Consider the following 13879-nt stretch of genomic DNA (forward strand, 5'->3'; position numbering starts at 1 on the left):
GTAGATGCTAGAATGTATGGGCTCCTGGTAGGGAATAGATGCTAGAATGTATGGGCTCCTGGTAGGTGGTAGATGCTAGAATGTATGGGCTTCTGGTAGGGGGTAGATGCTAGAATGTATGGGCTCCTGGTAGGGAATAGATGCTAGAATGTATGGGCTCCTGGTAGGATTTAGATGATAGAATGTATGGGCTCCTGGTAGGCGGTAGATGCTAGAATATATGAGCTCCTGGAAGGGAACAGATGCTAGAATGTTTGGGCTCCTGGTAAGGGATAGATGCTAGAATGTATGGGCTCCTGGTAGGTGGTAGATGCTAGAATGTATGGGCTCCTGGTAGGTGGTAGATGCTAGAATGTATGGGCTCCTGGTAGGGGATAGATGCTAGAATGTATGGGCTCCTGGTATGTGGTAGATGCTAGAATGCATGGGCTCCTGCTAGGTTGTAGATGCAAGAATGCATGGACTCCTGGTAGGGGATAGATGCTAGAATGTATGGGCTCCTTGTAGGTGGTAGATGGTAGAATGTATGGGCTACTGGTAGGTGGTAGAAGCATAATTGTTTGGGCTCTTGGTAGGGGGTAGTTGCTAGAATGTATGGGATCCTGGTAGGGAATAGATGCTAGAATGTATGGGCTCCTGGTAGGTGGTAGATGTTAGAGTGTATGGGCTCCTGTTGGGTAATAGATGCTAGAATGTATGTGCTCCGGGTAGGTGGTAGATGCTAAAATGTATTGGCTCCTGGTAAGGAATAGATGCTAGAATGTATGGGCTCCTGGTAGGTGGTAGATGCTAGAATGTATGGGTTCCTGGAAGGTGGTAGATGCTACAATGTATGGGCTCCTGGTAGGGAATATATGCTAGAATGTATGGGCTCCTGGTAGGGAATAGATGCTAGAATGTATGGGCTCCTGGTAGGTGGTAAATGCTAGAATGTATGGGTTCCTGGTAGGGAATAGATGCTAGAATGTATGGGCTCCTGGTAGGTGGTAGATGCTAGAATGTATGGGCTCCTGGTAGGTGGTAGATGCTAGAATTTATGGGCTCCTGGTAGGGAATACATGCTAGAATGTATGCGCTCCTGGTAGGTGGTAGATGCTAGAATGTATGGGCTCCTGGTAGGTGGTAGATGCTAGAATCTATGGTCTCCTGGTAGGTGGTAGATGCTAGAATCTATGGGCTCCTGGAAGGGAATACATGCTAGAATGTATGGGCTCCTGGTAGGGAATATATGCTAGAATGTATTGGCTCCTGGTATGTGGTAGATGCCTTCCAGGAGCTCATACAGTATTGGCACCACTGCAATTCTGTCAGATAATACTCTGTTTCTACCTGAAAATGATTGCAATCACAAATTCTTTGGTATTATTATCTTCATTTAATTTGCTTGCAAGGAAAAAAACACAAAAAGAATTGTCCTAAAGCCAAATTGGATATAATTCCACACCAAACCTGAAAAAGGCGGTGAACAAAAGTATTGGCAATGTTTGAAAAATCATGTGATGCTTCTCTAATTTGTGTAATTAACAGCACCTGTAACTTACCTGTGGGACCTAACAGATATTGGCAATAACTAAATCACACTTGCAGCCAGTTAAAATGGATAAAAGTTGACTCAACCTCTGTCCTGTGTCCTTGTGTGTACCACATTGAGCATGGAGAAAAGAAAGAAGACCAAAGAACTGTCTGAGGACTTGAGAAACCAAATTGTGAGGAAACATGAGCAATCTCAAGGCTACAAGTCCATCTCCAAAGACCTGAATGTTCCTGTGTCTTCCGTGCGCAGTGTCATCAAGAAGTCTAAAACGTTTTGGAAGAATGTTCTCTGGTCAGATGAGACAAAAGTCGAGCTTTTTGGGAAAAAGCATCAACATAGAGTGTACAGGAAAAAAAAAGAGGCATTCAAAGAAAAGAACACGGTCCCTACAGTCAAACATGGCGAAGGTTCCCTGATATTTTGGGGTTGCTTTGCTGCCTCTGGCACTGGACTGCTTGACCTTGTGCATGGCATTATGAAGTCTGAAGACTACCAACAAATTTTGCAGCATAATGTAGGGCCTAGTGTGAGACAGCTGGGTCTCCCTCAGAGGTCATGGGTCTTCCAGCAGGACAATGACCCAAAACACACTTCCAAAAGCACTATAAAATGGTTTGAGAGAAAGCACTGGAGACTTCTAAGGTGGCCAGCAATGAGTCCAGACCTGAATCCCATAGAACACCTGTGGAGAGGTCTCAAAATGGCAGTTTGGAGAAGGCACCCTTCAAATATCAGGGACCGGGAGCAGTTTGCCAAAAAAGAATGGTCTACAATTCCAGCAGAGCATTGTAAGAAACTCATTGATGGTTACCGGAAGCGGTTGTTCGCAGTTATTGTGGATAAACGTTGTGCAACCAAGTATTAGGCTGAGGGTGCCAATACATTTGTCTGGCCCATTTTTGGAGTTTCGTGTGAAATGATCAATGATTTGATTTTCGCTTCATTCTCTTTTGTGTTTTTTCCTTGCAAGCAATTTAAATGAAGATAATAATACCAAAGAATTTGTGATTGCAATCATTTTCAGGAAGAAACTGATTGTATTATCTGACAGAATTGCAGGGGTGCCAATACTTTCGGCCACCACTGTAAATTCTAGCATCTGCCACCTACCAGGAGCCCATACATTTTAGCATCTATTCCGTACCAGGAGCCCATACATTCTAGCATCTATCCCCTACCAGGAGCCCATACATTCTAGCATCTACTCCCAACCAGAAGCCCATACATTCTAGCATCTACCACCTACAAGGAGCCCATACATTCTAGCATCTATCCCCTACCAGGAGCCCACCCATTCTAGCTTCTACCACCTACAAGGAGCCCATACATTCTAGCATCTATTCCCCACCAGGAGCCCATACATTCTAGCATCTACCACCTACCAGGAGCACATACATTCTAGCATCTACCACCTACCAGGAGCCCTTACATTAAAGCATCTACCACCTACCAGGAGCCCATACATTCTAGTATCTACCACCTACCAGGAGCCCACACATTCTAGCATCTACCACCTACCAGGAGCCCACACATTCTAGCATCTACCACCTACAAGGAGCCCATACATTCTAGCATCTACCACATACCAGGAGCCAATACATTCTAGCATATATTCCCTACCAGGAGCCCATACATTCTAGCATCTATTCCCCACCAGGAGCCCATACATTCTAGCATCTACCACCTACCAGGAGCACATACATTCTAGCATCTACCACCTACCAGGAGCCCTTACATTAAAGCATCTACCACCTACCAGGAGCCCATACATTCTAGTATCTACCACGTACCAGGAGCCCACACATTCTAGCATCTACCACCTACCAGGTGCCCATACATTCTAGCATCTATTTCCCTACCAGGAGCCCATACATTCTAGCATCTACCACGAAACTGGAGCCCATATATTCTAGCATCTACCACCTACCAGGAGCACATACATTCTAGCATCTATTCCCTACCAGGAGCCCATACATTCTAGCATCTACAACCTACCAGTAGCCCATACATTCTAGGATCTACCACCTACCAGGAGCCCATACATTCTAGCATCTATTCCCTACCAGGAGCCCATACATTCTAGCATCTACCACCTACCAGAAGCCCATACATTCTAGCATCTATTCCCGACCAGGAGCCCATACATTCTAGCATCTATTCCGTACCAGGTGCCCATACATTCTAGCATCTACCACCTACCAGGAACCCATACATTCTAGCATCTACCACCTACCAGGAGCCCATACATTCTAGCATCTACCACCTACCAGGAGTCCATACATTCTACCATATACCACCTACCAGGAGCCCATTCATTCTAGCATCTACCCCCTACCAGAAGCCCATACTTTCTAGCATCTACCATTTACCAGGAGCCCATACATTCTAGCATCTAGCACTTACCACAAACCCATACATTCTAGAATCTACCAGCTACCGGGAGCCCATACATTATAGCATTTACCAACTACCAGGAGCCCATACATTCTAACATCTATTCTCTACCAGGAGCCCATACATTCTAGCATCTACAACCTCACAGGAGCCCATACATTCTAGCATCTACCACCTACCAGGAGCCCATACATTCTAGCATCTATTCCATAACAGCAGCCCATACATTCTAGCATCTACCACCTACCAGGAGCCCATACATTCTAGCATCTACCACCTACCAGGAGCCCATACATCCTAGCATCTATTCCCTACCAGGAGCCCATAAATTCTAGCATCTACCACCTACCAGGAGCCCATACATTCTAGCATCTACCACCTACCAGGAGCCCATACATTCTAGCATCTATTCCTTTGCAGAGGCCCATATATTCTTGCATCTATTTCCTACCAGGTGCCCATACAATCTAGCATCTACCACCTACCAGGAGCCTATACATTCTAGCATCTACCACCTACCAGGAGCCCATACATTCTAGCATCTACAACATACCAAGAGCCCATACATTCTAGCATCTACCACCTACCAGGTGCCCATACATTCTAGCATCTATTCCCTACCAGGAGGCAATACATTCTAGCATCTACCACCTACCAGGAGCCCATACATTCTAGCATCTACCACCTAAAAGGAGCCCATACGTTCTAGCATCTATCACATACCAGGAGCCCATACTTTCTAGCATCTACCACCTACCAGGAGTCCATTTATTCTAGCATCTAACAGCTACCAGGAGTCCATACATTCTAGCATCTATCTCCTACTAGGAGCCCATACATTCTAGCATCTACCACATACCAGGAGCCCATACATTCTAGTATCTACCACCTACCAGGAGCCCATACATTATAGCATCTATTCCCTACAAGGAACCCATACATTCTAGCATCTATACCCTATCAGGATCCCATACATTCTAGCATCTACCCCCTACCAGAAGCCCATACATTCTAGAATCTACCACTCACCAGGAGCCCATACATTCTAGCATCTATTCCCTACAAGGAGCCCACACATTCTAGCATCTACCACCTACCAGGAGCCCATACATTCTAGCATCTACCACCTACCAGGAGACCATACATTCTAGCATCTATTCGCTACCAGGAGCCCATACATTCTAGCATCTACCACCTACCAGGAGCCCAAACATTCTAGCATCTACCACCTACCAGGAGCCCATACATTCTAGCATCTATTCCATACCAGCAGCCCATACATTCTAGCATCTACCACCTACCAGGAGCCCATACATTCTAGCATCTACCACCTACCAGGAGCCCATACATCCTAGCATCTATTCCCTACCAGGAGCCCATAAATTCTAGCATCTACCACCTACCAGGAGCCCATACATTCTAGCATCTACCACCTACCAGGAGCCCATACATTCTAGCATCTATTCCCTTGCAGAGGCCCATATATTCTTGCATCTATTTCCTACCAGGTGCCCATACAATCTAGCATCTACCACCTACCAGGAGCCTATACATTCTAGCATCTACCACCTACCAGGAGCCCATACATTCTAGCATCTACAACATACCAAGAGCCCATACATTCTAGCATCTACCACCTACCAGGTGCCCATACATTCTAGCATCTATTCCCTACCAGGAGGCAATACATTCTAGCATCTACCACCTACCAGGAGCCCATACATTCTAGCATCTACCACCTAAAAGGAGCCCATACGTTCTAGCATCTATCACATACCAGGAGCCCATACTTTCTAGCATCTACCACCTACCAGGAGTCCATTTATTCTAGCATCTACCAGCTACCAGGAGTCCATACATTCTAGCATCTATCCCCTACTAGGAGCCCATACATTCTAGCATCTACCACATACCAGGAGCCCATACATTCTAGCATTTACCACCTACCAGGAGCCCATACATTATAGCATCTATTCCCTACAAAGAGCCCATACATTCTAGCATCTATCCCCTATCAGGATCCCATACATTCTAGCATCTACCCCCTACCAGAAGCCCATACATTCTAGAATCTACCACTCACCAGGAGCCCATACATTCTAGCATCTATTCCCTACAAGGAGCCCACACATTCTAGCATCTACCACCTACCAGGAGCCCATACATTCTAGCATCTACCACCTACCAGGAGCCCATACATTCTAGCTTCTACCACCTACCAGGAGCCCATACATTCTAGCATCTATTCCATACCAGCAGCCCATACATTCTAGCATCTACCACCTACCAGGAGCCCATACATTCTAGCATCTACCACCTACCAGGAGCCCATACATCCTAGCATCTATTCCCTACCAGGAGCCCATAAATTCTAGCATCTACCACCTACCAGGAGCCCATACATTCTAGCATCTACCACCTACCAGGAGCCCATACATTCTAGCATCTATTCCCTTGCAGGGGCCCATACATTCTAGCATCTATTTCCTACCAGGAGCCTATACATTCTAGCATCTACCACCTACCAGGAGCCTATTCATTCTAGCATCTACCACCTACCAGGAGCCCATACATTCTAGCATCTACAACATACCAAGAGCCCATACATTCTAGCATCTACCACCTACCAGGAGCCCATACATTCTAGCATCTATCCCCTACCTGAAGCCCATACATTCTAGCATCTACCACCTACCAGGAGCCCATACATTCTTGCATCTATTCCCTACCAGGAGCCCATACATTCTAGCATCTATCTCCTACCAGGAACTCATACATTCTAGCATCTACCTCCTACCAGAAGCCCATATATTCTAGCATCTACCACCTACCAGGAGCCCATACATTCTAGCATGTACCACCTACTAGGAGCCCATACATTCTGGCATCTACCACCTACCAGGAGCCCATACATTCTAGCTTCTACCACCTACCAGGAGCCCATACATTCTAGCATCTATTCCCTACCAGGAGCCCCAGGGCCGGCTCCAGGTTTTTCTGGGCCCCGGGCGAAAGAGTGTCAGTGGGCCCCTTTAACACATACCACGATTCATGATGCAGAGATACGGCGGAGAAATATATATATATATATAGTACAATGCAAAGATTTCACTTCATACATTTCATGAGTGATATCTATTGTAAATTCCACAATAGCTCAGAAACCGGTGAATCGCTCCACACAGAATAGTGGCCCCCATATAACGCCCCTACGGAATACTGGCCCCCATATAACGCTTCATACGGAATACTGGCCCCCATATAAGGCCCCATATGGAATACTTGCCCCCATATAAGGCCCCATACGGAATACTGGCCCCCATATAAGACCCCATACGGAATACTGGCAACCATATAAGGCCCCATAAGGAATACTGGCCCCCATATAAGGCCCCATAAGGAATACTGGCCCCCATATAAGGCCCCATACGGAATACTGACCCCCATATAAGGCTCCATGCGGAATACGGCCCCCATATAAGGCTCCATACGGAATACTGGCCCCCATATAAGGCTCCATTCGGAATACTGGCCCCCATATAAGGCTCCATACGGAATACTGGCCCCCATATAAGGCCCCATATGGAATACTGGCCCCTATATAAGGCTCCATATGGAATACTGGCCCCCATATAAGGCTCCATAAGTAATACTAGCCCCCATATAAGGCTCCATACGGAATACTGGCCCCCATATAAGGCTCCATACGGAATACTGGCCCCCATATAAGGCCCCATATGGAATACTGGCCCCTATATAAGGCTCCATATGGAATACTGGCCCCCATATAAGGCTCCATAAGGAATGCTGGCCCCCATATAAGGCTCCATACGGAATACTGGCCCCCAGATGGAATACTGGCCCAAATATAAGGCTCCATACGGAATACTGGCTTCCATATAAGGCTCCATACGGAATACTGGCCCCCATATAAGGCTCCATACAGAATACTGGCCCCCATATAACGCTCCATACAGGATACTGGTCCCCTTATAAAGCTCCATACAGGATACTGGCCCCCATATAACGCTCCATACAGGATACTGGACCCCTTATAAAACTCCATACAGGATACTGGCCCCCATATAACGCTCCATACAGGATACCGGTCCCCTTATAACGCTCCATACAGGATACTGGCCCCCATATAATGCTGCATGCAGGCTGTTACCCCCCACATAATGCCCCATACAGGCTGTCCCCCCCTTATAATGCTCCATGCAGGCTGTTACCCCCCACATAATGCCCCATACAGGCCCCCCCACTTTTAATGCTCCATGCAGGCTGTTACCCCCCACATAATGCCCCATACAGGCTGCCCCCCCTTATAATTCTCCATGCAGGCTGTTCCCCCCCCATAATGCCCCATACAGGCCCCCCCTTTTAATGCTCCATGCAGGCTGTTACCCCCCACATAATGCCCCATACAGGCTGCCCCACCCCCCTTATAATGCTCCATGCAGGCTGTTCCCCCCCACATAATGCCACATACAGGCCCCCCCCCTTTTAATGCTCCATGCAGGCTGTTACCCCCCACATAATGCCCCATGCAGGCTGTCACCCCTCCTATTTATAATGCTCCATGCAGGATGCCCCCACCCCCTCTTTATAATGCCCCATGCAGGCTGTCACCCCTCCTCTTTATAATGCCCCATGCAGGCTGTTCCCCACCTTATAATGGCCCATGCAGGCTGGTCCCCACCTTATAATGCCCCATGCAGGCTGTCACCCCTCCTCATTATAATGCCCCAAGCAGGAATCCCCCCCTCTTTATAATGCCCCATGCACGCTGTTCCCCACCTTTTAATGCCCCATGCAGGCTGTCACCCCTCCTCTTTATAATGCCCCATGCAGGAATCCCCCCCCTCTTTATAATGCCCCATGCAGGCTGTCACCCCTCCTCTTTATATTGCCCCATGCAGGAATCCCCCCCCTCTTTATAATGCCCCATGCAGGCTGTCACCCCTCCTCTTTATAATGCCCCATGCAGGCTGTCACCCCTCCTCTTTATAATGCCCCATGCAGGATGCCACCCCCCCTCCTCTTTATAATGCCCCATGCAGGATGCCACCCCCTCCCCTCTTTATAATGCCCCATGCCTCCATACATTAAAAAAAAAAATCAAATACTCACCTCCCTTCTCCTCACCTGCTACCTGTTGCCAGCTGCCTGCTGCCCGCCGCTCGTTGCTCGGCTCCGAACTCCAGCGTTGTCGGTGTCTTCCCGCTCAGCGCTCCCTGTGACGGCTCAGGGGAGGGCGCGGTGTAAAGGCGTCACCGCGCCCTCTGACCTGAGACGTCACAGGGAGCGCAGAGCAGGAAGACAGCTGATCTGCGGAGGCACAGGGAGAGGTAAGTATTCGGCTGCCGGGGCCCTGAGCAAGCGGCGGAGAAGGGCGGGCGCTGACACCGCTCTCCTCCGCCCATAGCCCAGCGGGGTGCGTGACCGCCTGTGGGCCTCTCTGCCTGCTCAGGGCCTCGGCATTTGCCCGGGTGCGCCGGGTCCTGACGCCGGCCCTGAAGAGCCCATACATTCTAGCATATACCACCTACCAGGAGCCCATACATTCTAGCATCTAGCACCTACCAGGAGCCTATACATTCTAGCATCTATTCCCTACCAGGAGCCCATACATTCTAGCATCTACCACCTACCAGGAGCCCATACATTCTAGCATCTATTAACTACCAGGAGCCCATACATTCTAGCATCTACCACCGACCAGGAGCCCATACATTCTAGCATCTATTCCATACCAGGAGCCCATACATTCTAGCATCTACCATGTTGCAAGAGCCCATACATTCTAGAATCTACGACCTAGCAGGAGCTCATACATTCAAGCATCTACCACCTACCAGGAATTCCTACATTCTAGCATCTATTCCCTACCAGGCGCCAAGACATTCTAGCATCTACCACCTACCAGGAGCCCATACATTCTAGCATCTACCACCTACCAGGATCTCATACATTCTAGCATCTACCACCTACCAGGAGCCCATACATTCTAGCATCTATCCCCTACCTGAAGCCCATACATTCTAGCGTCTATTCCCTACCAGGAGCCCATACATTCTAGCATCTATTCCCTATCAGGAGCCCATACATTCTAGCATCTACCACATACCAGGAGCCCATACATTCTAGCATCTACCAACTACCATGAGCCCATACATTCTAGCATCTACCACATACCAGGAGCCCATACATTCTAGCATCTATTCCCTACCAGGAGCCCATACAGTCTAGCATCTACAACTTACCAGGAGCCCATACATTCTAGCATCTACCACCCACCAGGAGCCCATACATTCTAGCGTCTATTCCTTACCAGGAGCCCAAACATTCTAGTATATACCACCTACCAGGAGCCCATACATTCTAGCATCTATTTATTACCAGGAGCCCATACATTCTAGCATCTACCACCTACCAGGAGCACATACATTCTAGCATCTACCACCTACCAGGAGCCCACACATTCTAGCATCTATTCCCTACCAGGAGCCCATACATTCTAGCATCTATTCCCTACAGGAGCTCATACATTTTAGTATCTACCTCCTACCAGGAGCCCATATATTCTAGCATCTACGACCTACCAGGATCCCATACATTCTGGCATCTACCACCTACCAGGAGCCCATACATTCTAGCATCTATCCCCTACCAGGAGCCCATACATTCTAGCATCTACCACCTACCAGGAGCCCATACATTCTAGCATCTACCACCTACCAGGAGGCCATACATTCTAGCATCTACCACCTACCAGGAGGCCATACATTCTAGAATCTACCACCTACCAGGAGCCCATACATTCTAGCATCTATTCCCTTCCAGGAGCCCACACATTCTAGCATCTACCTCCTACCAGGAGCCCATACATTCTAGCATCTATTCCCTACCAGGAGCCCATACATTCTAGCATCTACCACCTACCAGGAGCCCATACATTCTAGCCTCTACAACATACCAAGAGCCCATACATTCTAGCATCTACCACCTAACAGGTGCTCATACATTCTACCATCTATTCCCTACCAGGAGGCAATACATTCTAGCATCTACCACCTACCAGGAGCCCATACATTCTAGCATCTACCACCTAAAAGGAGCCCATAAGTTCTAGCATCTATCACATACCAGGAGCCCATACTTTCTAGCATCTACCACCAACCAGGAGTCCATTTATTCTAGCATCTACCAGCTACCAGGAGTCCATACATTCTAGCATCTATCCCCTACTAGAAGCCCATACATTCTAGCATCTACCACATACCAACCCATACATTCTAGCATCTACCACCTACCAGGAGCCCATACATTATAGCATCTATTCCCTACCAGGAGCCCATACATTATAGCATCTATTCCCTACAAGGAGCCCATACATTTTAGCATCTATCCCCTATCAGGATCCCATGCATTCTAGCATCTACCCCCTACCAGAAGCCCATACATTCTAGAATCTACCACTCACCAGGAGCCCATACATTCTAGCATCTATTCCCTACAAGGAGCCCACACATTCTAGAATCTACCACCTACCAGGAGCCCATACATTCTAGCATCTACCACATACCAGGAGCCCATACATTCTAACATCTATTCCTTACCAGGAGCCCAAACATTCTAGTATATACCACCTACCAGGAGCCCATACATTCTAGCATCTATTTATTACCAGGAGCCCATACATTCTAGCATCTACCACCCACCAGGAGCCCATACATTCTAGCGTCTATTCCTTACCAGGAGCCCAAACATTCTAGTATATACCACCTACCAGGAGCCCATACATTCTAGCATCTATTTATTACCAGGAGCCCATAGATTCTAGCATCTACCACCTACCAGGAGCACATACATTCTAGCATCTACCACCTACCAGGAGCCCACACATTCTAGCATCTATTCCCTACCAGGAGCCCATACATTCTAGCATCTACCACCTACCAGGAGCCCATACATTCTAGCATCTACCACCTACCAGGAGGCCATACATTCTAGCATCTACCACCTACCAGGAGGCCATACATTCTAGAATCTACCACCTACCAGGAGCCCATACATTCTAGCATCTATTCCCTTCCAGGAGCCCACACATTCTAGCATCTACCTCCTACCAGGAGCCCATACATTCTAGCATCTATTCCCTACCAGGAGCCCATACATTCTAGCATCTACCACCTACCAGGAGCCCATACATTCTAGCATCTATTCCCTACGAGGAGAACATACATTCTAGCCTCTACCACCTACCAGGAGCCCATACATTCTAGCATCTACCACCTACCAGGAGCCCATACATTTTAGCATCTATCACCTACCAGGAGCCCATACATTCTAGAATCTATCACCTACCAGGAGCCCATACATTCTAGCATCTACCACCTACCAGGAGCCGAAACATTCTAGGATATACCACCTACCAGGAGCGCATACATTCTAGCATCTATTCCCAACCAGGAGCCCATACATTCTAGCATCTACCACCTACCAGGAGCCCATACAATCTAGCATTTAACACCTACCAGGAGCCCATACATTCTAGAATCTACCACCTACCAAGAGTCCATACATTCTAGCATCTAACCCCTGCCAGGAGACCATACATTCTAGCATCTAACACCTACCCGGAGCCCATACATTCTAGCATCTACCACCTACCAGGAACACATACATTCTAGCACCTATCCCCTACCAGGAGCCCATACATTCTAGCATCTCCCACCTACCAGGAGCCCATGCATTCAAGCATCTACTACCTACCAGGAGCCCATACATTCTAGCATCTATTCCCTACCAGGAGCCCATACATTCTAGCATCTACCATCTACCAGGAGCCCATACATTCTAGCATCTACCACCTAAAAGGAGCCCATGCATTCTAGCATCTACCACATACCAGGAGCCCATACTTTCTAGCATCTACCACCTACCAGGAGTCCATTTATTCTAGCATCTACCAGCTACCAGGAGTCCATACATTCTAGCATCTATCCCCTATTAGGAGCCTATACATTCTAGCATCTACCACATACCAGGACCCCATACATTCTAGCATCTACCACCTACCAGGAGCCCATACATTATAGCATCTATTCCCTACAAAGAGCCCATACATTCTAGCATCTATCCCCTATCAGGATCCCATACATTCTAGCATCTACCCTCTACCAGAAGCCCATACATTCTAGAATCTACCACTCACCAGGAGCCCATACATTCTAGCATCTATTCCCTACAAGAAGCCCACACATTCTAGCATCTACCACCTACCAGGAGCCCATACATTCTAGCAAATACCACCTACCAGGAGCCCAAACATTCTAGCATCTACCACCTACCAGGAGCCCATACATTCTAGCATCTACCACCTACCAGGAGCCCATACATTCTAGCATCTATTCCATACCAGCAGCCCATACATTCTAGCATCTACCACCTACCAGGAGCCCAAACATTCTAGCATCTACCAACTACCAGGAGCCCATACATCGTAGCATCTATTCCCTACCAGGAGCCCATAAATTTTTGCATCTACCACCTACCAGGAGCCCATGCATTCTAGTATCTACCACCTACCAGGAGCCCATACATTCTAGCATCTATAACCTTGCAGGGGCCCATACATTCTAGCATCTATTTCCTACCAGGTGCCCATACAATCTAGCATCTACCACCTACCAGGAGCCTATACATTCTAGCATCTACCACCTACCAGGAGCCCATACATTCTAGCCTCTACAACATACCAAGAGCCCATACATTCTAGCACCTACCACCTACCAGGTGCCCATACATTCTACCATCTATTCCCTACCAGGAGGCAATACATTCTAGCATCTACCACCTACCAGGAGCCCATACATTCTAGCATCTACCACCTAAAAGGAGCCCATACGTTCTAGCATCTACCACCTACCAGGAGTCCATTTATTC

The sequence above is a fragment of the Phyllobates terribilis genome, unplaced genomic scaffold (genome assembly GCF_046119375.1).
Source record: "Phyllobates terribilis strain yellow unplaced genomic scaffold, ASM4611937v1 Scaffold_26__1_contigs__length_17865784, whole genome shotgun sequence".
NCBI lineage: Eukaryota > Metazoa > Chordata > Amphibia > Anura > Dendrobatidae > Phyllobates > Phyllobates terribilis.